Source organism: Halichoerus grypus, chromosome 14 (assembly GCF_964656455.1).
Source record: "Halichoerus grypus chromosome 14, mHalGry1.hap1.1, whole genome shotgun sequence".
In the NCBI taxonomy this organism is placed as follows: Eukaryota; Metazoa; Chordata; class Mammalia; order Carnivora; family Phocidae; genus Halichoerus; species Halichoerus grypus.
The window spans coordinates 12,771,167-12,798,799 of NC_135725.1; the positions used below are offsets into that span (position 1 = coordinate 12,771,167).

Below are 27,633 nucleotides of genomic sequence, written 5' to 3' on the forward strand. Positions count from 1 at the left end.
AGCACACCTACCTGCAAAGTGGGAAGGAAAACACAAGCACGGAGGAGGGAGGGGATCAAGCCCTAGGGTCCTGTGTTGAGAAGATGAGTACCCATCTGGCTTTGAAAATCAATAGTAGAGGGGCGCCTGGGTGGCTCAGTCGTTAAGCGTCTGCCTTCGGCTCAGGTCATGGTCCCAGGGTCCTGGGATCGAGCCCCACATGGGGCTCCCCGCTCAGCGGGAGGCCTGCTTCTCTCTCTCCCACTCCCCCTGATTGTGTTCCCTCTCTCGCTGTGTCTCTATCAAATAAATAAATAAAATCTTAAAAAAAAAAAAAAAAAAAGATGAAAATCAATAGTAGAGCTTAACTCTGGGGAGACAGAGGGCTATAGGAAACCCAGTCCCCACCCTTAAAGAGCCAGCAGGCTTTATTGCCCAGCCCGAGATTCAGCACAAAAGTAGCAGTTTAAAAAATGCCTGGGTTATACATAAGGAGATTCGTTGGCTAATTTTAGGATCTGTGCCAGAGGGACAGGGATCTGTAGGAGCTTTCTGTAGGAACGGAAGTGTTGGTGAGTGCCATTTTCTTGCCCTCCTTTAGCATAGATAGCTGAAAATTTGTAGGAGCCAGCTCTGACACTCTCCATTTACCTGGCTAGCACTGCTCACCCCGCCCTGCTTGTCCCTTGTGGATCCACCCTGGCAGGCTCCCCTCCGAAGCTGCTCCCACCCTGCCACATCTGGTGGGCAGCCTCAGTCGGGTCTGATGCCCCTCCAAAGCAGAATACCCATTCCTTTCAAGTACATGTGGAATATTCTCTGGGGTAGATCACATGCTAGGCCACAAAACAAGTCTCAATACGTTTAAGACTGAAATCACGTCAAGCATCTTTTCTGATTCCAACAGTATGAAATGGGAAATCAATTGCAAGAAAAAAAAATCTGGAAAAACACAAACACACAGAGGCTAAACAACATGTTACTAAACAAACAATGGGTCAATAGAGAAATCCAAGAGGAAACAAATAATATCAGGAGACAAAAGAAAATGCAAACACTACAGCTCAAAATCTTTGGGACACAGCAAAAGCAGTTCTAAGAGGGAAGTTTATAGAAGAAACAAGAAAAACCTAAAATAAATAATCTAACTTTATGTCTAAAGACCAACAACAACAAAAAAGAATAAACAAAACCCAAAGTTAGTAGGAGGAAGGAAAAAGAGAAGTCAGAGGGGAAACAAATGAACTAGAGAGTTAAAAAAAAAAAAAAAAAGAAATGGAGCTAAGAGGTGGTTCTTTGAAAAGATAAAGTTGACAAACCTTTAGCCAAATTCATCAGGAAGAAAGGAGAGGACTTGAATAAAGAAAATCAGGAATGAAGGAGAACTTACAATTGACACCAAAGAAACACAAAGGAGGATGAGAGACTACTACAGAAAATTATATGCCAATAAATTGGACAACCAGAAGAAATGGATAAATCCCTAGAAGTATACAATCTTCTAAGACTGAATACTGAAGAAATATAAAATCTGAACAGACAAAATTCTATCAGTAATCAAAAAACTCAACACACAGAAGTCCAGGACCAAGTAGCTTCATAGGTGAATTCTAGCAAACATTTAGAGAAAAGTTAATATCTATCCTTCTCAAGCTATTCCAAAAATTAGAAGAGGAGGGAATGCTTTTGAATTCATCCTATGTGGCCAGCATTACCCTGATACTGATCCTATAAGCACTACAAAAAAAGAAAATTACAGACCAACATCCTGGATGAATATAGATACAAAAATCTTCAACAAATTATTAGCAAACCAAATTAGAAAGTACATCAAAAGGATTATTCACCACGATCAAATGGGATTATCCCAGGAATACAAGGATGGTTTGTATCCACAAACCAATCATCATGATCCACCACATTAACAAAACGAAGGATAAAAATCATATGATCATCTCAATAGGTGCAGGAAAAGCATTTGACAAAATTTAACATCCATTCATGATAAAAGACTCTCAACAAAGTGGTACAAAAAACCCATACCTCAACATAATAAAGGCCATGCTGACAAACCCACAGCTAACAAGGTACTCAATGGTGAAAAGCTGAAATCTTTTCTTCTAAAATCAAGAGCAAGACAGGGTGTCCACTCTCACCACTTTTATTTAACAGTATGGAAGTCCTATCCACACCAATCAAATAAAAAAAGAAATAAAAGGCATCTAAATTGGTAAGGAAGGAGTAAAACTGACACTATTTGCAGATGATATGGTGTTCTACTTAGAAAACCCTAAAGACTCCAGCAAAAACTATTAAAACTAATAAATGAATTCAGTAAAGTTGCAGGATACAAAATTAATATACAGGAATCTGTTGTTTCTATACACCAATAACGTAATAGCAGAAAGGGAAATGAGAAAACAAATCCCATTTACAATCGCATCAAAAAGAGTAAAAAACCTAGAAATAAACTTAACCAAGTACATGAAAGATCTGTACTCTGAAAACTATAAGGCACTGATGAAAGAGATTAAATGTGACACAAATAAATGGAAAGGTATACCATGCTTGTGGATTGGAAGAATTAATATTGTTAAAATGTCCATACTACCCAAAGCAATCTATAGATTCAGTGCAATCCCTATTAAAATACCAATAGTATTTTTCACAGAACTGGAACAAAAAAATCCTAAAGTGTATATGGAACCACAAGGAAAGCTTTTTACCTTTCTTTTTATAAAGAGCAGATGATACACTGAGTTTCCGATAGGCTAAATTTGAGGGGAAAGAGAATGGAGAGAATTCCAGCCATCATTTGGAAATAAAGATCTGGAGTTAAGAGCTAAAAAAGTATTTCAAAATTCAGCCACACAGAGGAACCAATGGAAGTGCTGAGAGTAGATGTTATCACCTAGAAAGAGAGCTATGCAGGTCATTTACAGGCCTGTGGGGGGGAAAAGGGCCCGGTTAGACCTTGAGAGGTACTTATATTAATGAACACCAGAGGAAGAGCATTCTAGAAATAATTCAAATTCCTAACAATATGGGGGACCATCTAGTTCTCCACTCCTGTATCTGATTTTTCTTTAATACAGAACAATGACTGGGGGTGCTTGGCTGGCTCAGTTGATAGAGCGTACAACTCTTGATCTCAGGGCCGTGAGTTCGAGACTCATAGGATAGAGTTTACTTAATTAAAAAAAAAAAAAAAGTTGGGATGCCTGGGTGGCTCAGTTGGTTGGTCCAACTCTTGATTTCGGTTCAGGTCATGATCTCAGGGTCGTGGGATCAAGCCCCACATTGGGCTCCACACTCAGTGGGCAGTCTGCTTGGGATTCTCTCTCTCCCTCTCCCTCTGCCCCTCCCCCCACTTGCATGTGTGCTCTCTCTAAATAAACAGTCTTAAAAAAAAAAAAAAAAAGAACGATGACTTCTTTAATACAGAATCTGTCTGGTGCCTGTCTGAGAATGAAAGAAAATAGGTAATTTTCTCCTGCATATCTTTTAAGGCAGTATTTCAACTCTTGATGGTTGACCATGACCCACAGTGAGAAATACAAGTTGCATACGCATATAGAATTATGTATCTAAGACAAAGGGCTTTTTGAAACAATATCTACCTATTTCTTCTACAACTGATGCTATTTTCTATTCTATTCTATTCCAGTAAGAAAAAAAAAATGCTAGCTGGGTCCCACGGAGTTGATATCACAAGAGACACTGGGATTAAGGGCCGTGGTTTCTGGAAGTCCACTCTCCCTCTAGCGGTTAGCATCTTTCAGGAGTGACCAGAGCTTGTTAGTCTTAGCTCAGCCTGAAGACCCATGCAGAAGAACTTAACTCCGTCTCCAAAGGCCCCTCTTTCTGGAGGAATTTTTAGCTTTCGGAGGAAGTCTAGGTGAGTTCTACCCAAAGGGCTGCTTATGTTGTTCCCAGATGCAAATAATAATAATGACAGGCATTGAATCAAGCACTTTACATACATTATTAACCATTCTCATAACAAGCCTCTGAGGGAAATGTAATTATTACCTCCATTATACAGATGAGAAATATCAGAGCTAAGAGAGAATTTGCCCATGATCTGCCCGTGAATGGAAAACTGAGATTCAAACTCAGCTGGCTTGCCGAATGGTCACAATAAGCTGTATCTTCCTTGGTTTACTCGATGTCATCCCCCTCAGTCCCTCAGCAAGGCTGGGTCTGTTTTCACAGTACTCTTTATTTCTTCTCTCAGTGTGGCTTCCGTGCCTTTAAAAATTTCTTGAATATAACTGAGTATCTGACATGCATTCGAGAAGCAGAGGCAGGAAAAGAAGACAGCCAGAGAGAAAGGGTAAGGGAGCTGTGGGGCAGGTTGATGAATGCCCTTTTGAGGCTGGGCTGGAAAAGGCTGTCTGAAGGGGTAGAGGACAGGCCCTCATCACCTTGACCTCCCTGCCTGTCTTTGCCCTGACCATCCTCCACCCCCACATCTCCACCAGGCTTATCTCTCCCAAACAGCTGTCATCATCACTCTCCTATCTGGTGCTTCTGCTGACACGGCCCACTCACCCTGACCCGAACTGAAACCCTTCCTCTCTCCCTTCAATGCCAATGCAGGGTCTCCTCTTTACGTGGCCATCCCAGACTTGGAACTGGCCCTGCCCTACCTACCGTCCTCACTCCTGACCCATGACTTCCCCCTATGCAGCTCAGCCTGGCAGGTTTTCTCTCTGCCCCTGGATGCATGGGGCTTGTCCGATCTCAGTGCCCAGGGTCATGTTGGGTCCCTGCCTGGAATGCACCTCTTCCTTCCCCCTCTATCTCTACCCATCCTTGAAGACTCTGTTCCGATCTGGCCTCTGCCCTGATGGCTTCCCCTGATCTCTTCTTTTATCTTAGCCTCTTTGCTTTTGTATCCTCCACTGAGGAATATTACCAAACACTGTAGAATATTTAAATGGTCCCTGTTTCTACCCTCAACCAAATTCATTCACTCATTCATTTATTTATTTTTAAAGATTTACTTATTTTATTTTTTTTAAAGATTTTATTTATTTATTTGTCAGAGAGAGAGAGTAAAGCAGGGGGAGCAGCAGAGGGAGAAGCAGGCTCCCCACCAAGCAGGGAACCCGATGCAGGACTCGATCCCAGGACCCTGGATCATGACCTGAGCTGAAGGCAGACACTTCACCGACTGAGGCACCTAGGTGTCCCAAGATTTACTTATTTTAGAGGGAGACAGAGTGAGTGCATGTGTGAGCAGTGGGAGGGGGGGAGGGAGTCTCAAGCAGACTCCCTGCTGAGGAGCCGGACACGGGGCTCAATCTCACGACCCTGAGATCATGAACTGAGCTGAAACCTAAGAGTCAGACACTTAACCAGTTCAGCCACCCAGGCACCCCTTCACTCATTCATTTTAAAATTATTGATTGAATTGCCTATTAAGTTTTAGATGCAGGAAAATCTATGACAGTGAAGGTAAGAAGAGGTATCATGACTCCAGGATTCGCAAACAGGGCCAGCTCAGTGCAGGGAAGAGCTATAGGATCAGGGTTGGACCCCCCATGTTCAAAGAGGAGGGGGCATGTGACAGAGGGTGGGCTAGTGAGAGAATTGTACTGTCCCGGTCACAGATACTGATTCAGAGATGGTGTGCCCCTGGCTAGGCCAGTGGGAAATCAGTCCCAGGTTCTTGCTTGAACTATCTGGGGATGCTAAGCTGGTGGAACATGAGCCAGGAGCTTCTAGCAATTATTACTGCCCCCACTTGTAGGGTGCCTGTCTGAAGGTGAAACCGACATGGAGGACATCCGAGTTGAGGGATTCTGGATGACACCTTTTAAGCACTTGGATCCAACCACTACTGTACCAGAAAGCCATTAAAATCTTTCTTGCTTAGGCTGGTTTCTGTTGAGATTCAGTAATGTGCCATTCCAAGAGCTCTAACTATTATGGTGCATCCTTTGGGATCCATGGTCCGTAGTGATGTACAAGCGGAGAACAGCTCACGGCATAGCTCCCTGGCATCTGCCCTTGAACTGCTCACCGGCTCTAACTAGCCTAGCTTCATTCCCATTCCAGCTCAGATTGGGTTGAGGGTCAGATTAAAGTGAGTCAATTGACTTCACACAGCTCTCTCATAGAGGAGCACCACCTTCTCCCCAGCATCAGATCCTTCCCATGGCTCCTGGCCCGGCGCTAAGAGCCTTCAACTGCTGAGTGAATTCCTGGAGCTACTGTGCTGCCTCGTGTTGGCCCACTGGTGTCAATAGTTGGGTTTATATCTCTGCAAATGGTAGAGGTGATCCTCTATCATCTGATAGGCTAGGCATATCTCGAAATGTGATGGGATCCTCATGTTGAGCAAGAGTTATAGAAATGAGCCTGTAAGTCTACAGGGGGCTTATAAACTATAAGTGGCGGTGATACAGTGAGAACCAGGAAAGAAAAAGAGTAGTCTTCATTTTAGTAATGCCTGTGGGTGAGTGCTGGCTACTGGGGGTGTGCTTTATCTGTTCTCTGAGAAGGTCTTATCAATCGATCAGCATATATTTAATAAGCACCAACTAGAAATTAGAGCCAGACCTTGCCAGGCATCCTCCATAGCTCTAAGCCAATATCTGCCTAATAGACACCTTTGGTGATTAATAATGCTTTATAGCCTCGACGTTATGTAGAGACAAAGATCGAACACAAGGAGAACAAACTCTTGGCTCCCAACACAGTGCTCATCTCCACCCCTGGGTCAAGGGATGACTAAGTACTCCTGAGAATATTTTCACAGAGCAGGTTATACTTTGCACTAAATCACTGCCTTACCTTCAGTGTCCTGAGGCCGCCCAAGCGGACTTCCCGTGCCTGTGTCTAATCTCTGGCCAAGGTCACACGTGGACACACCCTTGGCTGAGGCCCGAGTTGGAGCTTCTCCAGCTGAAGGTGTCTCTCTTGCTTAAGTGCTTCTGCCTGGTGAATAGTTGGAACATTTCAGGCGCCCTTTCTGGCCCCTTTTAGGTAAGGTCTTCTGCAGTCCAGTCATAAAATAATGGTCTTCTGCAAAGGAGTCCAATAAATAGCTCCTGTTAGAGGTACGTTCAGAAGTAAGGCCACCCACCGGTCTGCATGTGAGATGGTGGGTAATGGGCAATCCTACCAGAGACTATGATTTAATTAAAACCTGTTAGGAGTAGGACTTCCCATTCAGCTCGGTCCTATTAAGAAAGCTCAGACTCCCTTCAGAGACAGAACACCACCTCCCCTCCCGCCAAGATCCAGGGAATCACTAGACTTTAAAGATCTGGTAACAGCTGTATTTTTCCTATAGCCGAGAGTTGGGAAGTATTTCACCCACGTGCTTTCCTTCACTGAAGCTGGGTAGTCATTGGTTTTGGGGCACATGCTAATGCAGTGGGTCTCCTGGGCAGCGGCTCTCAGCCTGGAGGTCACATTAGAAAACTGGGGATTTTAGGGGTGCCTGGCTGGCTCAGTCAGAACATGCGACTCTTGGTCTCAGGGTTCTAAGTTTGAGCCGCACATTGGTTGTGGAGATTACTTAAAAAATAAAATCTTAAAAAAAAAAAAAAAGAAACCCGGGGATTTAAAAAACTACTCATGTCTGCCCCACCCCCTCCCTACCCCACCGAGAGTCTGAGTTATGTGGTCTGGGGTGCATCTGGCATCAGGATTGAAAAATCTTGCCAGCTATTTATAATGTGCTGTAGTTGTGTGATCTGACCATGCGCAGAAGAAAAAAGAAAAGGCTAAATCCAGCGTTTGTTTATAAAGGTTATCATTGCTTAGGATTTACTTTTTATATGCCACAGAATATGACTTTGTATTAAAGAAATTGGGAAAAAAACTTTTTTTTTTTTTTTTGACTATAGTTGGGGGGAGGAAAAGTCTCCACCTTGCACGTCCCATAGGATTGTGGTGAAGCCCTACGTGAGCTTATGCAGTAGCGGGGGTGGGGGGGAGAGGGGCAGTGCTCTGTAAACCAGGATTTGCAGCCTTGCACACTTTCCCGGGGTGGGGATGGGGTCAGGCAGCTAATGCTGGAGGAGATGAGCAGGATACAGAACAACAAGGAGCTATAGGCCTGCCGTGAGACAGGAGTCCTACCAGCTCAAGGCGTGACATTGACTCAGGGGTGGCTGATTGGCGCCATTTTTTTTTTGAGAAGACATACATAAGGATTTGTTTACCAAATCTCTCACTTTTAAGAACACTGTCTGGGCACCTGGGTGGCTCAGTCTGTTAAGCGTCTGACTCTTGATTTCGGTTTGGTTCATGATCTCAGAGTGGTGAGGTTGAGCCCAATGTGGGGCTCTGCACTCAGTGGGGAGTCTGCTGGAGATTCTCTCCTTCTCCCTCCCCCTCTGCTCCTTCTCGAGCTCTCTCAAAATAAAAAAATAAATCTTAGAAAAAAAAAACAAAACCACTGAGTGCTAAAAAGCACATCTGGGGAGTAGACACATGGATCCCATACTGTCTTTAAAAGTCACCTTAGTTCCTTCCCATACTCACAAGACAGCTTGTAATCCTGTCTCAAGTGTGGAGACACACTGAAATTCTTCAAATAAAAAAGAAACATCAAAAAATTCCAAGAGTAATCAGCGTCCTTGATTCTGTCCTCTTTAGTTTGTAGACACACACACTGAGGCCCAAAAAGTTAGAGGGATATGCCCAGGGTCACATGGTCAAGTAGTGGTTACAAGACATTATTGAACATTCTTGATCTAACTCAAACATCTAGTCCCTACTTGTTTCTTCTCAACAGAATTCCAGTTTGGGCATCTGTCCTTCCCAATGTGACTTAGGGATACCCAATGTGACACCATTTCCAGCACCAGGGTAGATCCTGGTTAGTCTAATGTAAAGCATTCTCCTGGTAACTGCTATAGATCCAGTGGTGACTATGGCCTACGGTGGCCCAGGCAGACTGAAGGGGAGGACTTGTGTCCCACGCTTGGGGGAGAAGACTCTCTTTCCTGCACGTCGCCTCCGTTCCCAGTGGGAGCCATCAGGGGTCTATCTGATGCAGGTGTCCAAGCACAATCAGAGCACTGAACTTCTAATAAGTGAAGTGTCCTCATTGTACGACTCGATTACCCCACCATTCCCAGCAGGCGAGGCGACTCCACTGGGCATCTGGAAAAGGGAACATTTCTAACTTTTCCAGGCTGCCGTGTAGAGCTGGTCAGTAGCCACAGAACTGCGCTGGGGGAATTTCTGTGGCTGTCTTCAGCAGGTGAACCTTAGGCTGGTCCCCAGGGCTGTGAATGGCATCTGCATGTGGAAAATGAGATAGGAGAGGAAGAAAGTACCTGAACTAGCCAAGATATTTCAGGTGTAAGAAATAGATGATGCATTTCAAGCTGCCTAAATAATAAAAGAACTATATTGGCTCAAGTAAATAAAAAGTCCTTGGGTGTGTGACTCAATCTATAGGCTCAAATGATGTCATTAGGACCTTGCCTCTAGTCACTTCTTGCCTGTCCTATCACCCACATTGGCTTTATTCTCACATTCCACATGGGCTTAGTTGAGAGCCAACAACTCTAGACACAACTTCACCCCGGCCCAAGACCAGCGGAAAGGAGGTGAACCCCTTCCTGTCTCAGGGCCCTGGTGGATCGCAGGGCTCTCATTGGCTCTGGTGGATCACATGGCCATTTCTGCACCAGTCGCTGCGGTGGTGGTCTCAAGGGCCAGGCCTGAGTTGCGGGTCTCTCTCTCCCTGGAAAGAATGTTGACTGTGAAGGGCAGCAGATCCCCAGAGGAAAATTACTGTTCTGTCAACCAGAAGACAGGCAAATCAGTGCTGGCTGCCTAGCTCAGTAACTAGAAGCTTTTCCAAATGTGTAGGTTTTGTTGGGTTTATATTGTGCACAGAGCAGAGAATTTGAAATCAGAGGAGGTCTCAGCCCACAGAAGTTCACTGGGGAGGGATTCCCTTATGCAGTTTGCCTCTGGGGTCCTTCTGAGGATCGAATGAGATCCTGTAGAGCAAAGTACTTTCTAAAATGTTAAAGGCTAAACCCAAATGAGGGATTGTTGTTGTTTGTCATTACTGTTGCTGTCTTTTCTGAGTTTCCCCCACTCATGCTCTGAATATGATGTAATGCGATTTCAGGCAAGACAGAAGGAGTAAATGCTTCAGTAGCAGCTAGAAGGAATTTGGCCAAGGTGGCTGTAAGCCTACACGACATCTTTCAGAGAATCAGAAATAGACCCCTCCTTCCACCTCTGGGTGATGCAGTTCCCAGGGAACATGGCTTGACAAATGGGTAGAATCTTTGTGCAAAGAAAAAATGACCCCTTCCCCTAGGTAGACACACCCGCATGCTAGCTGGCATGGCTTGGTGAGCGGAAAACATACTGGATTTCGGCTGTTGCTGCCCCCTTGGCAGGAAGGTGACCAGGCAGGGGTGGGGAGTTCTATGCAGTGCACAACCTGCACAGCTGTACTCTGTGGCCCTGACGTTGGTGATGAACCATCGAGCAGATTGAACTCCGGAAGCCTAACTCCTCCTTTTCCTGGCAAAGTTCGTCTAAGCCTTTAAGACCATTTATCATCTTCCTCTTTTCTGAGCATTTTCACTTCATGCTGAATGCAGCAGTCTGGGCTCTTTTAGTTAATTACCCACTGGCGATTCAGAATCGGCCGGCCTTTTCAGATGCTCACTGCACACCATTCCAACGGCAGGGAAGCGACTCCTTCCTTTCTAACCACGCTGATGAGTGATGGTGCAGAGCGTGGCTCTAAATGAACCCTTTAAAATGAACACAGTGCAATCGGCACTCCACAGTCGGCTGTCGCTGGAAAGTCAGACGCCGATTTCTCTGAAACGCCCAGGAAGAAGGGATGAAAAGCACAGGCAGCTTCACCTAGACTGACCACCACTGTTTGCTGTTCTAAATCCCTCTGGCAACAGCAACTCCAGAAAGAAATGATTTGAACTAGATCCAGAGCCCAGGATGTGATACAGTAGCTTTTGTGTTAGAGAGTCTTCCTCTTCTTAAAAGATTATCCTTCTCTTGTGTGACAGATGGATAGTGAGAGCCAACAGGAACTTGCAATGTTGTCGCCCCTTTTGCTTCATCCTTGGCATCTTCTGGGACATCTGAAATGGTAGAGACTTCTCAACATGACGTGAGCCAGGATTAACCCATCGCCATGACGCCAGGGCTGTGGTTTAGTGAACCGAGTCTCAGCGCAAAGTGCACCTGGGTCTCTTTGGTCTGGAGAGCACCCACCTTTGCCTGACACCGCTGTTCTTCCTTCATCCCTCTTCTGGGACCCAGAAAAGAGTCTGCTACTTACCTGCAATTTCCTGTATCCCTGCTTTTACTTCCTGCTCCCTCCCAGTTGGTGGTTTTTCTGATTGTCCTCTGCTCCCCATAGATCCATTCTCTGCCTTTCTTGCCCCTGCTGGGCTCCTTGCTCCCAGGTTTCTAGTCGGGAGGCACGGCGGGTGACTGGAAGGTGTCCATCTGTTTCCTGTGGGGACACTAACTGATGCAGCCTTCATCCTCGCCACTCTTCTGGAGTATCTCCCCGGATGGTCACCAGGGACACCAAGAGAACTCCCCAGCCCATCTCTTTAGCCACCTGCGCCCGGGTTAATTCTTCTTCTTGATCCTCGTCCCTCCTTTAGTCTCCTGGAGGCTATTCCATCCTCCTTCCCTTCTACCTTTCTGCTCACTGTTGGACGAGAACCATCATAGTCGTTTCTTAAGTGGGCCCTCTTATTTCCACTCCATCCTGCCTCATCTAGAATATCAGCGATAAAAAAATAACCTCCCTAGATACAGGCCTCCAGTTATGAAGTGAATAAATCACAGGGATGAAAGGTACGGCATTGGAAATATAGCCAGTGGTATTGTGGTAGAGTTGTAGAGGAAGATGATAAATGGTCTTAAAGGCTTAGACGAACTTTGCCAGGAAAAGGAGGAGTTAGGCTTCCGGAGTTCAATCTGCTCGATGGTTCATCACCAACGTCAGGGCCACAGAGTACAGCTGTGTAGGTTGTGCACTGCATAGAACTCCCCACCCCTGCCTGGTCACCTTCCTGCCAAGGGGGCAGCAACAGCCGAAATCCCGTATGTTTTCCGCTCACCAAGCCATGCCAGCTAGCATGCGGGTGTGTCTACCTAGGGGAAGGGGTCATTTTTTCTTTGCACAAATGGCAGCCACACTCGCCATGAGCACAGCGTGACATAGAGAAATGCTCTATCACTGTTGTACACCTGAAACTCATGTAACAATGTGTTACATTAGTAACATACAACTGTACTTTTAAAGATTTTATTTATTTGAGAGAGAGAGAGAGAGAGAGCAGGGGGAGAGGGGCAGAGAGGGACAAAGAGTTTCAAGCAGACTCTCTGCTGAGCGCCGAGCCCGATGTGGGACTCAGTTCCAGGACGCTGAGCTCACGACATGAGCTGAAACCAAGAGTTGGCTGCTTAACTGACTGTGTCACCCAGGCGCCCCCATACAACTCTGTTTTTAAAAAATCTTCCCCAAACACCTAAAACCAATTTATGGAGCAGTCTCACTCAGGATAGGGAAGTTCCGGGGGTGCCCGGGTGGCTCGGTTGGTTAAGCATCTGCCTTCGGCTCAGGTCATGATCCCAGGGTCCTGGAAGCCTGCATCAGGCTCCTTGCTCGGTGGAGAGCCTGCTTCTCCTTCTCCCTCTCTCTCTCTCAAATAAATAAATAATCTTTATTTAAAAAAAAAAAAGGATAGGGAGATTCCTGATAGCCTCCCTTTACCCCTTTTGACGAGTCCTCCACCCTGCTCCGTCCTGCTCTGAGCCCTGAACGAATCAAAGAGCTCCCTCGCCCGCTACCTTCCCGTTGGGTTCAGCCAGTCGGGAAGCACTGGCAGGAAAGCAGAGGACAGGAGGGAGAGGAGGTTGGGGTATCTCTCTCCTGGGCTGCCTCCCCAGTGGGCAGAGGGTTGGCAGTGGCCATGCATCTCTCGCATAGACCACGGCTGCTGTCAGATGGCCCCCCTACCATAGCTCCTTCTCCCCTTCAGGTCTTGGGCGGATAAGGTCTCCCCACTGGCTGCTAGCCTTCACCTGTTCACCCCTTTGTACATAGTCCTGTCCTATTAAACTCTCCTGAATGACCTTCATTTGAGGGTGACTTCTGCTTCCTGCTAGGACCCCAACTGACTGTTCTGGGGCCCCAATCACCGCCTTCAGCCAAATCCAGTAGACTCCCCCTTCTTGTCACGTCGGGAGCTCGTACAGCATTCTGGTCACCCCAATTTATTACAGCTTAGCCCAGTCTGGTTAGAAATTTAATCTCCTCTCTAATTTAACTCTCATTTCTTGGCCTCCCCTCAAGGATAGGGACAGGAGGAGGAAGGCGTGGTAGAGCCTTTCATGTCTTCTCCTTCTACCAGGCGTTCAGTAGATGTTGGGGGAGGAGGAAGAGGGAAAAATCTGTTTCCCCGTCTAGCTACTGAGACAGTTTTGTCTTTCTTGTCCATAAAAAGTCACTGGCTGACACCGAGGGCCCGGTGAGGCTGTCTAAGGGGCAAGAGTCCAAATGCTGATTCTTCCAGGATGGGTGAGGTTATTTTGTGGTAACAAGCCACCCCTGAATCTGAATAACTCAGATCAGCAAAGCCTGACTTCTCTCTATGCTGCATGTCCACCCCCATCAGTGGACGCTCTGCTCACCAGATCCCTCAGGGACTCAGGCTGATGGGCAGCCCGTCTCCAACATCGGTGCTCGACCAGCAGGACAAGCACTCACAGAAGGTCCTGCCTCAGGACTGAAATGTCCGAGCCGGAAGTGACTTACACTTGCACGCACGTCACTGGCCGGAACTAGTCACATGACTCCGCTCAATTGGAAAGGGGCCAGGAAATGCAAACTTTCCACCTGCCCAGAAGGGGTGGTCTGAGATACTCGCGAACAGTACGGATACTACCACCGGGCACATGCGTGAGTTCTTCAGAAGATTCTGCCTGGCCTTGTTCTCTGGCAGGGGACATCAGGACTCCAGCCTGCACACGGCTGACCCCTGCCTCCCATCGCTGAAGGCGCACTCCCTGGCACACTGCTTCCGGGTCTCTACTCCTCACAGGCAACCCCCCGGGAGATAACTGACAAGCTATCTGAAGCTCAGCTGCTATGTTTTTTTAAACAAAATTATTGTGCTCAAATATGCTTACCATGAAATTTACCAATTGCATTATTTTAATGTATACAATTTAGTAATACTTACTACATTCACAGTGTTGTGCAACCATCACCACTACCTCATTCCAGAACATTTCCATCCCCCCAAAAGGAAACCCTATACCCATTAAGCAGTTACTTTTTATTTCTACCCTCTTTCCAGTCCTGGCAATCCTTAATTTGCTTTCTATGAAATTGCCTATTCTGGATATTACATATAAATGGAATCATATGATCTAGGTCTTTGAGCACAGCTACTCTCTGAGGTGTCCCCGTGACCCATGGGAATCTCATCCACCATAGTTGTACCAAACACTGGCCAGGCAGGTGCCCCACAGATGCTTCCTCTTTCCACCTGTCACTCTGGGTTCCTTCTTCCTGGCTCAGAGGGAGAGAAGCACCCTGATTGTCTAAGCAGGGAATGGACTGTTCTCAGCCCCTCCGGGTGCATCTTCATGGGAATCCCTTCCTGACACAGGTAGGGGGTGGGATGGAGAAGGCACATCCCCGATGCACAGAGAAAAAGCCACTGTATTCACTGGCCAGTGTCTCCTGATTCCCACTGCCTCCCTGGCAGAAAGTGCTTACCTAGCTTGAAGTGGGCAGATTACAGTGGAAGCACAGATAATAAGTCCTGGGGGAGTGTGGCATCTGGCCCCATTTTCCCCCTCTATTCCTGACCATATGTGCTATTTAGCTGCTGTCGTTTTCACCAGCAGGCCCCAGTGCCAACCTGCCACAGGAAGGTCCTATTTGATGTCTCCTTACACATCATTTTGATAATGTTCCTCCCCCACGCAGCAGCTTTCCATGTCTCTCTCTTATGAATGGATCAATCCCAAACTCTTGACTTGGCATTCAAGGCTCTTGACAAATTAGTTCCAATTTAGCTTTCTTTCCCACTGCCCCCAACACAAAACTCCTTTCAGGCTGGCCTTCTCAACTCACTGCCTCCAGAATGGGCTTGCTCCGTTTGGGTTGGGGTCCTTTACTCTGCCATCCCCACCTGGAATGTGCTTTCTTTCTTCCTGGATGGGAGGCTCTTTGCATTGTCTCTTCGCGGCCTTCCTGGGCCTCCAGCCTCTTCTTCTCTTGTGGGGTTGGGGCGCGGGGTGAGTTCACTGACCCACTGATTGTGGTCAGCATGAAGGCTGACCCACCCATCCCCTCATGCCATGTGTCTTCAATAAGGGAAACCAGCAGAGCCAGACAGTAGGGGGATTAGCCAAGGCCACAGAACCCAAACCTTTTTCCTGGCTGGTGAGTGCGAGTTTAGGAATGAGTGAGGAAGGGGACTCTGGATAGCTCCTCCATCTTCCAGGGACACCTGCCCGGGTTCACGCAGGGACTGGGCATCAAGAAGAGATGGCCCTACATGTTCTGCTTGGGGTCCTTTCAGGTTGAGCCCGAAGTACATTCGGTTGTGGCCAGGTTTGGGGGGAGGGATGGGGGAAAGGGAGAGCAGGGAGGGAGCAAGAAAGGCAAATTGGGGAGGGAAGATAAGGCAGAAACAGAGAGAAAGGGCAAGTAAATGTAGGGGAAGGGTGGGGGATTTAGGATTTAGGTATCCCAAACCTTGGTGAGAAATGGGATCTTTCTCATCTTGCTGAAGGGACGAGACCGTGGTCATTGGCTCCTACTGTTTCTAGGTTTTTCCCCACTCCTCCTCCCCTCACCCAGGACACACCATCATCCTGTTCTCAAGCCACCTGCCTTAACAGTCCAAAGCAGCCCCAGCCCAGAGTGTATTCCTTCTTGGCAAAGTCCTCCCTGTGCTGTGCCCAGCTTTGTTTTTGTGTTTCTGGTTTAGTTTAGATCAGTGGGAGAAGCTGACTTGTGCCTTGGAAGAATTATTCCAGGAGCTGGACAAATGCCCAGAGGGACAGAGCCATGGTCATAACCCCAGTGCCGCCTGACCTTTCTCAGGATGGCCTAGAGCCACCCGGACACCAGAAGTTTCCCTCGGCCGTGCAGGCACCTGGAAGAGGGCAGGCCCACTGCCTGCTGCTCCAGGCCCTGAGGGTATTCTTCTTCCTTTTTGGGTGCCCAGCTAGGCCCTCCCTAGCTCCGGCCAGACCAGCAACATTCTGTTGAAGAACTCTGACTCTTGCAAATCCTTGCTCCCTTAAAAGTGAAGGCAGAGCCTATGGGCACAAGGAGTTATCCAGAAAGTTGGTAATACTGGAGCTTTGCTAAAGCCTGACGTGGCGTGAGTCCAGGTGAGGGGTCCCGCTGCTGAACTCTGCTGTGTCCACCCTTAGCTCCGTGTGCATTCTCCTTCGTGAAGACATCGCTCCTGGACGATTGCATCAACTCTGGAAAGACGCCTGGCCTGCAGACTCTCCCCTCCATTCGATCTGTGGCTGTAGGATTCATTTTGCTAAAGGCCGTCTCTTAGCTTGTCATTCTTCCCCTCAAAAACCTTGAGTGGCTCCCACTGCCCATGGAATGAATAACCGATTTGTGCCATCAGGCTTTTTTTTTTTTTTTTTTTTTTAAAGATTTTATTTATTTATTTGACAGAGAGAGAGACAGCGAGAGAGGGAACACAAGCAGGGGGAGTGGGAGAGGGAGAAGCAGGCTTCCCGCCGAGCAGGGAGCCCGATGCGGGGCTCGATCCCAGGACCCTGAGATCATGACCTGAGCCAAAGGCAGTCGCTTAACCAACTGAGCCACCCAGGCGCCCCGCCATCAGGCTTTTTGTGCTTCCTCCAGAGAATACAAACGATAAGCTTTGCCGCTCCTCCCTGGGGGCAGGCCTGGGAGCTGCGGAGCAGTGAGGATCAATATGCCGGGATCCTGTCACCTGCCCGTCTCCTAGTTCCAGTCCCAGGGGATGCCGCTTGGAGTGTTGGTCCTGGGATGATCCTGCCTCTTTAGCCAAACATCCTTTACACTTGGGGTTCCTTCTTATCCTAGGCTTGCCATCAGGTCTTCTAATAATATTTGCTTACACGATCTGGAAAAGGAAGGTTCTAGATGAATCTCCAGGTTTGCAGGTAACAAGAAGCCGGTGATGCCGAGTTCTTGGCTTGCAGGCTCTCTCACTTTTCCTCCCTGACCCATGGCAGATGTGACTAATCCATTTCTGCCCTTGGAGCCCAGCTGAGGCCTCAAAGTGCCTCTGAACGCTACTCTGGCAGCCAGTACCCATCGATTGAATTTGGCAACTGAGAGGGAAACCTATTTGCTATCCCTACACACACTTCTTCCAGTGAATGAAACTCTAAACCTTCTCAAGATTGGATGTAAGAAGACAAACAGGCCACTAAAGTGGACTCACCGTGGCAAGGGCAGGGCTCATGATTGTGTGATAATTACATTGAGATTTAACCGAAGTTTTTTTTTTTTTTTTCCTCATTCCGTGGTACCCCTAGCCCTTCCCTGAATTCAGGCTAAAGACATTCTGCTTTTATTCTCTTAGAGAGCGAATGACTCAGCAAAAATGCAGAGAGAGCTAAGAGTCTAAACAGACTTTTGAAACTCCTGGCAGAGATGGTAATTCAAGGGGGGGGGGGGGGGAGAAAAAAACAAGAAAAGCATTTGACGTTCAAAAGCTTAAGTTTTGGAGTTTCAAAAGGATGGCTCCAAAGGGGAGCTCAGGGCACTGGGAACACAGGAGGAGTAGAAAAAGAAATGAAAGCAGGCAAACAGGGAAAAGCAGCCCCGGAATGGAGGTTGGAGACTGGGGAGGAGAGATTCTGGGGAGCAGGGAGTCTCTGACAAGGGCTCCTGGGGCCTGCAAGTCCCTGGGTCACGTCTGGAGGAATAATGGCTCCCCAGCAAGGCTTGGGAAATTGAGGCCAAAGGGGACCTGTACCCCTCTTTCCTGGGGTGAGCCCAAGGAAGGGCCCAGCATGGTGTGGAAGGTGGAGAGCCTCAGACAAACCCTCTGGGTTTCTTGAAGCCCAGGGGAGTGTGAGAAGCACAGGCAGGATCCCGAGCTTCTGAGAGCCCCGAGGATGCAGCAAAGAGAGAGGGAGGGGACACAAGGAGGAACCAGAATAACAGGGCAGAAGACAGTGAGGGTGGGGACCCCTCTGTGATACCAGCGTGGTAGATGATGACACAGAGGGCCCAGGAACCCCACTTCCCCTGGCATCTGGGGACACATGAGGAAACAATCATCTACAGGGATCCTAAGTTTGGGGAGACAAAATTTCTGCTATTGAGCAGAATAGGAGCTGAAAAGGAAACTTCAGTTTAATCATAGGAAAGCAAAGAAAGTTACTTCGTGGGCACATTTTAGCTGATATTTGTATGCACTGCACATGGAAAGGCGCTCCCCAGGGGTGCCTGGGTGGCTCAGGCGCTTAAGCATCTGCCTTTGGTTCATGTCATGATCTCGGGGTCTTGGGATGGAGCCCCGCATCAGGCTCCCTGCTCAGCGGGGGGCGGGGGGGGGCGGCTTCTCCCTCTCCCCCCAATCGTGCTCGCTCTCTAATAACTAAATGAATTAATAAAAAAGAAAGGCATTTCCCAGACTGTAATTAGGAGGTGACGTTTTCTGGCTCTTGACTGTGGCCTGGGAAGTGTATTGGTCGTCCCTTCTTGGAAGCATCCAGTTCCCTGACAGGCCCCCCCAATATCTGGAGTAGTGGGTGGGGATCTGGACAGTGCACTCCAAAAAGGACCTACAGTCTGGAAGAAGATTCAGGGTGGGTGGTCCTGAGAGAAGGAGGAAGCTGGTGGGGTGGTGCTGACATGCATCGCAGCTGTGTGATTATGACTGAGGCCTAGAAAGCACGTGGCTAATAGGAGGTCTCATCAGAATCATCAGGGGTGAGGGCTGGGCCCCCTGGGTTGTGTGTGAAGTCCCAGAGCACTAAAGATCATGAGCTGGACCAACTACACAGGATTGGAGGGAAGATATTGTGGAATCACAGAAGAGAATAGATTCTGGGCCTATTAGACCTGTAAGAATATAAATAATAAAAATAAAAGTAATTTCAAAGAAAGGGTTAGTTTAGAGTTTCTTAACCTCAGCACTATTGGCATTGTGAATCAGGTAATCCTTTGTTGTCCTGTGCATTGTAAGAGGTCTAGCAGCATCCTTGGCCTCTACCTACTAGAGGACGGGAGCACCTTGACCCCTGCCCCAACCCCAGTTGTTCAGATGTTGCCATATGTCTCCTGCCGGGGGAGGGGGGAGGGAAATCACCCCCAGTCGAGAACACTGGGTTAGTTTCACATTCTCAAAGGATGCATATGGAATGGGGTCATGCAAAAGGGAAGTGGGGTCTTCGTAGTCAAGTCAGTCTGGAAATGCTGAGTGAAAATGAGCTAAACAGAGCATTGTTTGTAGGACTTCCCAGGCCTGCAAGATGCCAACGGACACATTAAATCTCCAAGGGGGAGCGTGTCAGATTAGCACGCATTCAGTACACACTGGGCTTCGCTACGTTAGACACATTCAGGCCTATAAAACAGGAATGTTAATAAATACGTCCTTAGCACTTTACAGATGAAGTGTCTGCCCAATAGATTTTGTTTTTGCCTTTTCACAATCATCTGAGGTCAGTCTAATTATTCCTTCATTTATTTTTTAAGATTTTATTTATTTGACAGAGAGAGACACAGCCAGAGAGGGAACACAAGCAGGGGGAGTAGGAGAAGGAGAAGCAGGTTTCCCTCGGAGCAGAGAGTCTGATGTGGGGTTTGATCCCAGGACCCTGGGATCATGACCTGAGCTGAAGGCAGACGCTTATCGACAGAGCCACCCAGGTGCCCCTAATTATTCCTTCTTATGGGAGAACCAGGACTCAGAGAATTAAAGTATTTTTCCATGGCCACACAACCAAACATGGGGAGACCGGTTTTTAGATTCTCCATTCCATGTTCTTAGTACGGTTCCAGACTGCCTCATGGGCACACCCGGTGCTTCTGAAATTCACTTTCTGCCACAAAGTTTCTCCTCGCTCTCGGGGACACGGACAATCTTCTATTTAGAGTTCTCTCGAGAGACATTGTTCACTGGGTCTGCATTTACAGAGGCAAATGGGAGGCTCAATGGGAAAATATTGGCTATCTTTGGTACAAGGCAGTTTCTTTTGTTTTACAATTCTTAAGTAAAACTTTTTTCTTCTTTCTGAAAATGAAAAGTCTGTCGTTGCATTGTTTTATGTTTTCCTTGCTTGCCAGGAAGCTCAGATCCAAAATTTCTATCTTGTCTGACAGTGTTCTTTCTTCTTGGTTCTATTATTATTTACAGCATATACTTTTATACATTTTGTATGCAGCCTCAAACACATATAATAAATGGAAACTTTGCAAAATATTCACCCCTCAAAAAAAAAAAAACAAAAAACAAACCAACCCTCAATGCTTAAAAATGGTCCCATCTGCTTTTATTTTGTAATCATGGTGAAATGCCTATGTGTGGATCGCAGCCAGAAGGGGTTACATTTGGGTGAAAGATAAGTGGCCATCCCTATGGGTTTCATCTAAGTGATGTATCATCTGATAGGAGAATCTGGGTTTACAAAGCCTTTGCATAATCATTATCTTATTTGATCTCATCAACCAGCCTGAGAGTCAGAACAGGTATCACTAATTACTATTCTCATCTGACTGCTGATGAGTAAACAAACCCAGGCTCAAATATTTTTAGAGGACTTATTTTTTGCTTTCTAATGTTTCTGGCCCAGAGTAGCTAATGGAAGAATTCAGAGGTAGAGCTGGGTCTTTGGTCTCCACGTGGGATGTTGGACCTGAGCAGCGGTGGCAAATCTGTAGTACCTGTAATTGACGCATCCCCCGCCCCCCCCCCAACTACCCCCACATACAAGCCCAGGGTCCAAGAGGTGGCAGTACAGATCTGATCTAAGCTCTCTTCCCATTGAGCTCAACCATTGACGGAGTCCTCCCCACAGTGCCCCAAACATGCATTACCAGTAACACAATGCAAGATATCCCACGATGGACATATTTTAGAATTCTGTGAAACTCAAAGATCCTCAAAGTGTATGACTATACACAAGACTAGAAAGATGAGATTATAGGGGCACCCGGGTGGCTCATTCAGAGAGTCTGCCAGAGATTCTTTCCCTCTGCCCAGCGCCCCCACCCCTGCGCGTGAGCACACGTGTGCTAAGATGAATAAGTAAATCTTAAAAAAGGAAACCTGAGATTATAAGACATGATGGATTTTGTCTGTCGCATCGTCATGGCCATTTGAAATGTAGCAGTATATGAGTCAGCTAGTCTAGCCGCCATAATGAAATACCACAGCCGGGGGGGGGCGGGCTGGGGTGGGGGGTTGAACAACAGAGACTTAATTCTCACCGTTCTGGGGGCCAGAAGTCCGAGTCCAAGGTGCTGACTAATTTGGTTTCTGGACAACCCTCTTCCTGGCCTGCAGATGGGCCACTTCCTCACTGTGCGCTCCCTTGGCCGGTCCTGGGTGTGGGCTCGGAGTGAGCACGAGAGAGCGAGCACCCGAGAACGAGAAAGCTGGAGGCCGCTCTTCCTCTTTTATAAGGGCCACAGTCCTACTGCATTAGGGCCCCAGCTTTGTGAGCTAATTTAGCCTTAATGACCTGAGCCAGGCCCCCTCTCCAAATATGGTCACAAGGGGGAGGGGGAGGGCGGCAGCCCATGAATTTGGTGAGGGGGCACAATTCAGTCCACAGCAAGCAGACGTGTCATTTGGGAGTAAGCTTAATTCCCAAGGTTTAGTCCAGTTTGGATGGGGCGAACTTTTAAATCAGCCATTACTAATGGGCTAAAAATAGCATGCACGAAACACCTGGAGCAAATACTAGACCTTTTACAAGGTTCGGTCGCTTCAGCTGTAACTGCACTGAATTCCCTTTCAGCTGATGTTCGGAGTCCTGCACTCACGGTCACTTCAAATCTGGCTCTAGGTCCCAAATTGGAACACGGGCTGGCAGCCCAGGACCGTAGGTAGAGACAGCTGTTCTGAGGAAGAGGGAAAAATGTCTTGCAGTTTTAGAGAATGGCTCCAGCAGAACCCAGTTCTCTGTCTTCACGGACACCATGATCGCAGGGCTTTTGGTTTAAAAAAAAAAAAATCATGATCTTCTCTGAAGTGTCACCTTTTGTCTGACTTGCAGTATAAATTAAGGGCAATTAAAATCAACACCCTCCTCGGTGCATGGGGTGGTTTTTCAGTAAATTTGCTTCCTTTGCTATCTGGTCACGGATGATGTGAGGTCTCTGTCATCTTGGGTGAATAAAATAGTGACATCCCAGCTTCGTGCTCTTCATCTAAGGGTGATGTGTTATTTAAGGCCATGCTCCTATTCTTTTTGACTCCATTTCCTTCATTTCCTATGAACTTGCTAGAAGGATGGCCCAATGATAAAGGAATCTTCGGATCATTGATTGACAATCATGCACCATCCTCTTTCCCATCTCTCTCTCTCTCAAGGATAAGGGATCCAGAGCCTCGCATGATAAAGCCACAAAAGGAACCAAATTATGCTGAGCAAAAAATAAATTCTTTTCCTGAGAATTTCCCAGGAGTTTGGGTATTTTTGACTCTTGCTCACTAAATATGGAAAGATTGAGACACCACGAGAAGCAGGGGAGCTGTTCTGCTTTTTTTAGTCCTTCTGTTAAGAAATCATTTCATGTCTTTGATGCCGTGTTTACAGTGCCTCAGAAGTCCCCTCCCTGTAGAAAAGTCAGAGCCCTCTGCATGGTCACAGTTTCTGGAGATGTTCTCTGGCTTTTATTTTTGTATAAAGGATAAAGCTCCACAAATGATCATTTCTATTTCCTGGTGGTCTGATGGCTGCCCAACATAGGGAAATTAAGCAAATGGCATCTTTTATCTTGAAGGAGTGTTCTCTTTGCCTCCCATTCAGCACTGGCTCCCAGTGTTCTCTGAATTCATTCAGTGGGTGTGTCAGTGGAACTGCCGGGTGGGGGGCAGGAAGTACTTGGGTACCAGGGCTAGGGAGGGAATTTTGTACTGCCCTCGTCATGTGTAGGATGCCTTTCTGCGAAGGAACAGATAGATCGGGAACTTCAGTTAACGGGGGTTTATTTTAAGGATACGATTGTGGAAGTCAAGAAGAGGGGCAATGGCTCAGCTTCCCTGAACATGAATGCATTTTTCAAGGAGCATTAAGACTCATTCAGAGTTTTAGTGCTTTGATGGTAGTATTGGTCCAAGAGCAACCTGGGAACCGGCCATCCTGCTGGCTCTGTGTCACATCTTCCCCTGGTGTCATTATGAGTTTCTCTATTTTTTGTGGTCCATGCACAATGGTCTTTAGAATTAAGGGTTTGGTCAGATTCTTCTCCTTGTTCTTCCTGTTTCGCTAAGAGTTCAGAATTGGCCTTGTATTTTCTGTCGGGTTATCTCTCCCTTAGGGTTGTGAGCAACCACTGATGTTCATTGTCTGGATATATCAATTCATTACTGTTGAAAATTGGTCGTATTCTGATTTTATCATTCTTTATTGGCCGGGAGACAGCTATGGAGAGAAACTTTCCATGTCAACCGTTTGGTTGTCCTGACATACAGTTCCTTCAGAAAGCAGAGTAAATGCTTGATTCTGTCCTACTTATTAGTTTTCAAGATTTCCCTGAGTAGCCTATGGAGATGTTCTGCATTCCTATAGAGTCGTATTTTTAACTGTGTTCATGGACTATCTAGACCTTACCAGTGTTCAGGACTGCACAGGGAAAAACAAGACCCTTTTAGAAGAACTTCTTGTGCACTGTTAGTGCAAATGTCAATCGTTGGAACCACTTTGAAAGGCCATTTGGACAAAATCTAGAAAAGATGAAAGTATGTTTGCTCCAACCCAGCAATTTTTTTTCTAGAGAAACTCTTAATGTTGCAGGCATACAACATTATTTATAATAGTAGGTATAAAAAAACCCACCTTAAATGTCCATCAAAAGGAGAATGACTAAATAAATTATTATATATTCAAGTGATAAAACAGATCAATATATAGCAATATAGATTTCAAAAACATAATATTGAATAAAAAACAGACTATAGAATGAATATGGTATAACCTATCATTTGTGTAAGATTAAAATCTACAAAACAATACTGTGTGCTGTTTATGGCTACATAAATAGATTGTAACAGTAATAAAACATGAACAAAACCCTTCTTTCTCTGAGCTCCCTGGGAAGAGAGAACTGTACTTTGTAAATGGAACTGTTTTTATATTATTTTCCTCTGTTTCTCTGCCCATTGCCCTGCCTTGCCTTCCGGTTTTCCCCTAGGATTTAGATTTGATTGACTAGTCTGATTGATATTTCCACTTGGACTCATCCTTGCCAAGGCATGCCGGGAAATGAGTGCTGGGTAGCGAGGCACCTTGGGGGTGCTTGGTAGCGAGGCACCTTGGGGGTTCTGGGTAGCGAGGCACCTTGGGGGTGCTGGGTAGCGAGGCACCTTGGGGGTTCTGGGTAGCGAGGCCGCGGTGGTTTCTGCAACCTTCCAGAGGAAGACTATTTCTTGTGTAAACATGTCAGATCTGTAAAAAGTACAGGAAATCAGCTCCCGAAATTGTGAAATATCAGTTGCACGACTCCGTGCTCTGTGACAGTATAAAGTGCAAATTTTCATCATCGTAGGAGCCACGAACAAAGAGAAACAGAGCCCTGGGCGGTATGAGGCAGGAGCCACAGTGTTTGGGGTTGGGAGAAACAGTCTTGCGGTCTGAGAAACGAGACTGTGGGTTACGGGATGCAAGCTCGCTTTTTTGTTAAAATTGTTTTGGAAAATGTTTTTTTTGTTTTTTGTTTTTTGTTTTGGTTGAATTTTTATTGGGGAAAAACGCACTGTTTAAAAATGGTTAAACATTTAAGGATTGGGAGATTTCACATTAAAAAAAAAAAATCCAGATTTTGGGCTCTCTTGAAAAATCCGAAGGTTGGGCACCTCGGGGCCCGCTGTGTGGTGTGGTAGGGAGCCGTCCCCTGTAGGGGGAGCATGCGCTCTCCTGCTAACTGCGGTCCCCTTATTTCTGTCCCCTGCCTGCTCTATTATCAGATCAGTAATGCCTACTTTAGGGCAGCAGATAAGGGCATTTGCATTTCTCCCCTTGCCACAGTTTCCTTCCTTCAAACATTTTAGTCATGGGTTTCACCATATTCAAATGGAAACCAAGAGCCCTTGCAAGTCCGGGGCGGGGCGGGGGGGGGGGGGGAGTGCCTAGGGCCCCACCACCTTCCTCAGGCCTTGTTCTCTTTGGGGGTTGGGCAATGTGACTCGATTAAAACGCGAGTCGGAAGATCCTCGAGACCCTGGTTCCTCATTGGCAGGACTGTGGCCTTAGTGCTTGCTCTTGGTCCTACATGGCCACGAAAGATAGCAGAGTGCACCAGACTGCCAAAAATACATTGTACAATTCTGAATGCAGACCGCACTCTATTATTTATAACACCCACAGCAACGATTCCTAAAGAACTCAGTCTAATTAAGAATTCCTGCTCATTATCTAGTGAGAAAATAGATGGGGATGACTCCCAGACTCCATCCCTGCCTATGGCATGGGGTGGGGGTGGGAGGGCGAGGGCTCCCCAGATGGGAGAAAGAGAGGCTCAACGGCAGGTTCAAATAGGTCATTTAATCAAAAGGACTCATTTCCTCAGGGCAACCTCGCAGAAAACTGCGTGCTCAGTGCCGTGGGCAGAAGTGGGTTCAGATGAGTCAGTGTGGATTGAGACTCAAATATAATAGCCACTGCCGGCCTAAACAGAACACATGCAAACCCTAGCTGGGATGTTTCCATCAGGAGGACACGTGCATGACGTGAGCCAGGGGATGTCGGGAAGGGGTGACCTGAGGGATACCCACCACCACCACCGCCGCCATTTTGCAAAATTCACTTTCCATCTCTGCTTCCTTACCTGCCTGATGTCCCATCGCTAGAGAGCCATATCTTGGTATTCAGACACGTCCCTAGGCATGGTCTCTTTTTATATAAATATCTTTGGGAGAAGCTTTAAAAAAGCTTTTTAAAATAGGGTTACTGTCTGTACCAGCCTCTTCCTTACCCATGAGTTCATGCCCAAGCTGACATATCAGTGGTCACCAACAGTGGGGCTCCTCCAACTCCAGATTTATTGGTCTCTGTAGTAGTTCTCAGTGTATGTTCCTAGGACACCTGCGGGTCCTGAGGTGGGTCTGTGAAGTCAGAACTATTTTCATAGTAATATGAAGACAGTATTTGCCTTTTAAACTCTCAGTTTTCCAGAGGCTACAGGACATGTGATATTACAACAGATCGAATCAGAAGCAGACAGGAGGATCCAGCTGTCTTCTAATAAGTCAGACGCTGAAGAGCTTTGCAAACACACAAAACAATGCCATTCTCCTTGCTAGTTTTTTTGATTGTTTATTTTGGAGCTCTTTGGAATTGTCTATAATTTTGAGGAGCGCAAAGCATCCTGAGATCAAAATATTTGAGAACCGCTGTCATGCGCAGTGCCTAGCCATCTTCATTGGGATGTGGGCTGAGTTGCTTTTTCTCTGAGATAGCTAGCTGAGAAAGGCCCTGGGCATGGGAGTCAGGTGGGGAGAAAGGTGGGTTCTACCCATTGAGGACAGACTTAGACCCAAGAAGGTAGCAGGAGGGGCCTCAGGGAGAGGAGAGGGCATGGAGAGGGGAGTCGGGAAGTGCTAGGAACAAAAGTTTCTCCACGCCCAGGACTGGGAGTCGGATATTATGGTGTAGTGGTGGGAACCAAGACCTGCTTTGGAAGACTCGTTTTAGCAAAACCACTTAGGAATGGTGTGATCTGGGCAGGGTATTCCTCTTCGTTGGCTCTTGGTTGGACCAAATCAAGATTTTCAACCTAGTATGATGATAAAATCGTAGATAGTAATACATAGAGCAGTAATGAAAGATAAAATAACAGACAAAAGAGCAAAGTTTAGAAATATTGATTTAATAAAAAATTAAGGCATATTGGCATTGTTTCCTATCATAAGGCTGCTCTACTTATCTGAGTTCTGATGTGCTTTCTTGAATGGGAGCACAGTGAGCCCAGAATGGGTTTGCCCAGGAACTGTAAGTCACCACAGCTGAGGAGAGAGGCAAAGAGCCATTGAAACTAGATGATTTAGTAGGGTTCTCTTTCAGCTTAAAGTCTCTAGAGGTCTAACACAGGGTTTGGTGGCTCTCCTGTTGGCATGTGTCATCAAAGAACAGAGGAGAGACCACTTGGAAGGAGGGTCAAGAGTTACCAGACTTTCTGGCCACAAGGACCTGGGATTTCTCAACTCTGTCACCTGATATTTGTGTGTTCTTGAGCAAGAGATAGAATCTCTTTGTAAAAATGGGATAATACTGCCCACCATCTAGGGCTGTCATATGTCATATGCAATTTGACATATGTCAAATTGGCTGGCTCGTAGCCAGCAGTCGATAAAACCATTGGGTGAGAGTCGATAAAACCATTGGGGGAGCAGCACATGCTCGTGTTACCTAAGTATCACCCCATAGGTTGCTCACCAATTGTAAAGGTGGAAT

The 27,633-nt window shown here is 46.7% G+C and overlaps 2 long non-coding RNA genes across 3 annotated transcripts in view; one reads left to right on the top strand and one right to left on the bottom strand.

The window, feature by feature from the left end:
• The window catches only part of LOC118551847 (uncharacterized), a 29,073-nt gene extending 22,049 nt beyond the window's left edge, over nt 1-7,024 (bottom strand). For both annotated transcript variants that reach the window (XR_013443966.1, XR_013443965.1), the window contains exon 1: nt 6,784-7,024. This is a non-coding gene — a long non-coding RNA (uncharacterized LOC118551847). The remainder of the gene's footprint in view (nt 1-6,783) is intronic.
• The window catches only part of LOC118551845 (uncharacterized), an 87,494-nt gene that overhangs the window by 40,731 nt on the left and 19,130 nt on the right, over nt 1-27,633 (top strand). The window lies entirely within an intron of this gene.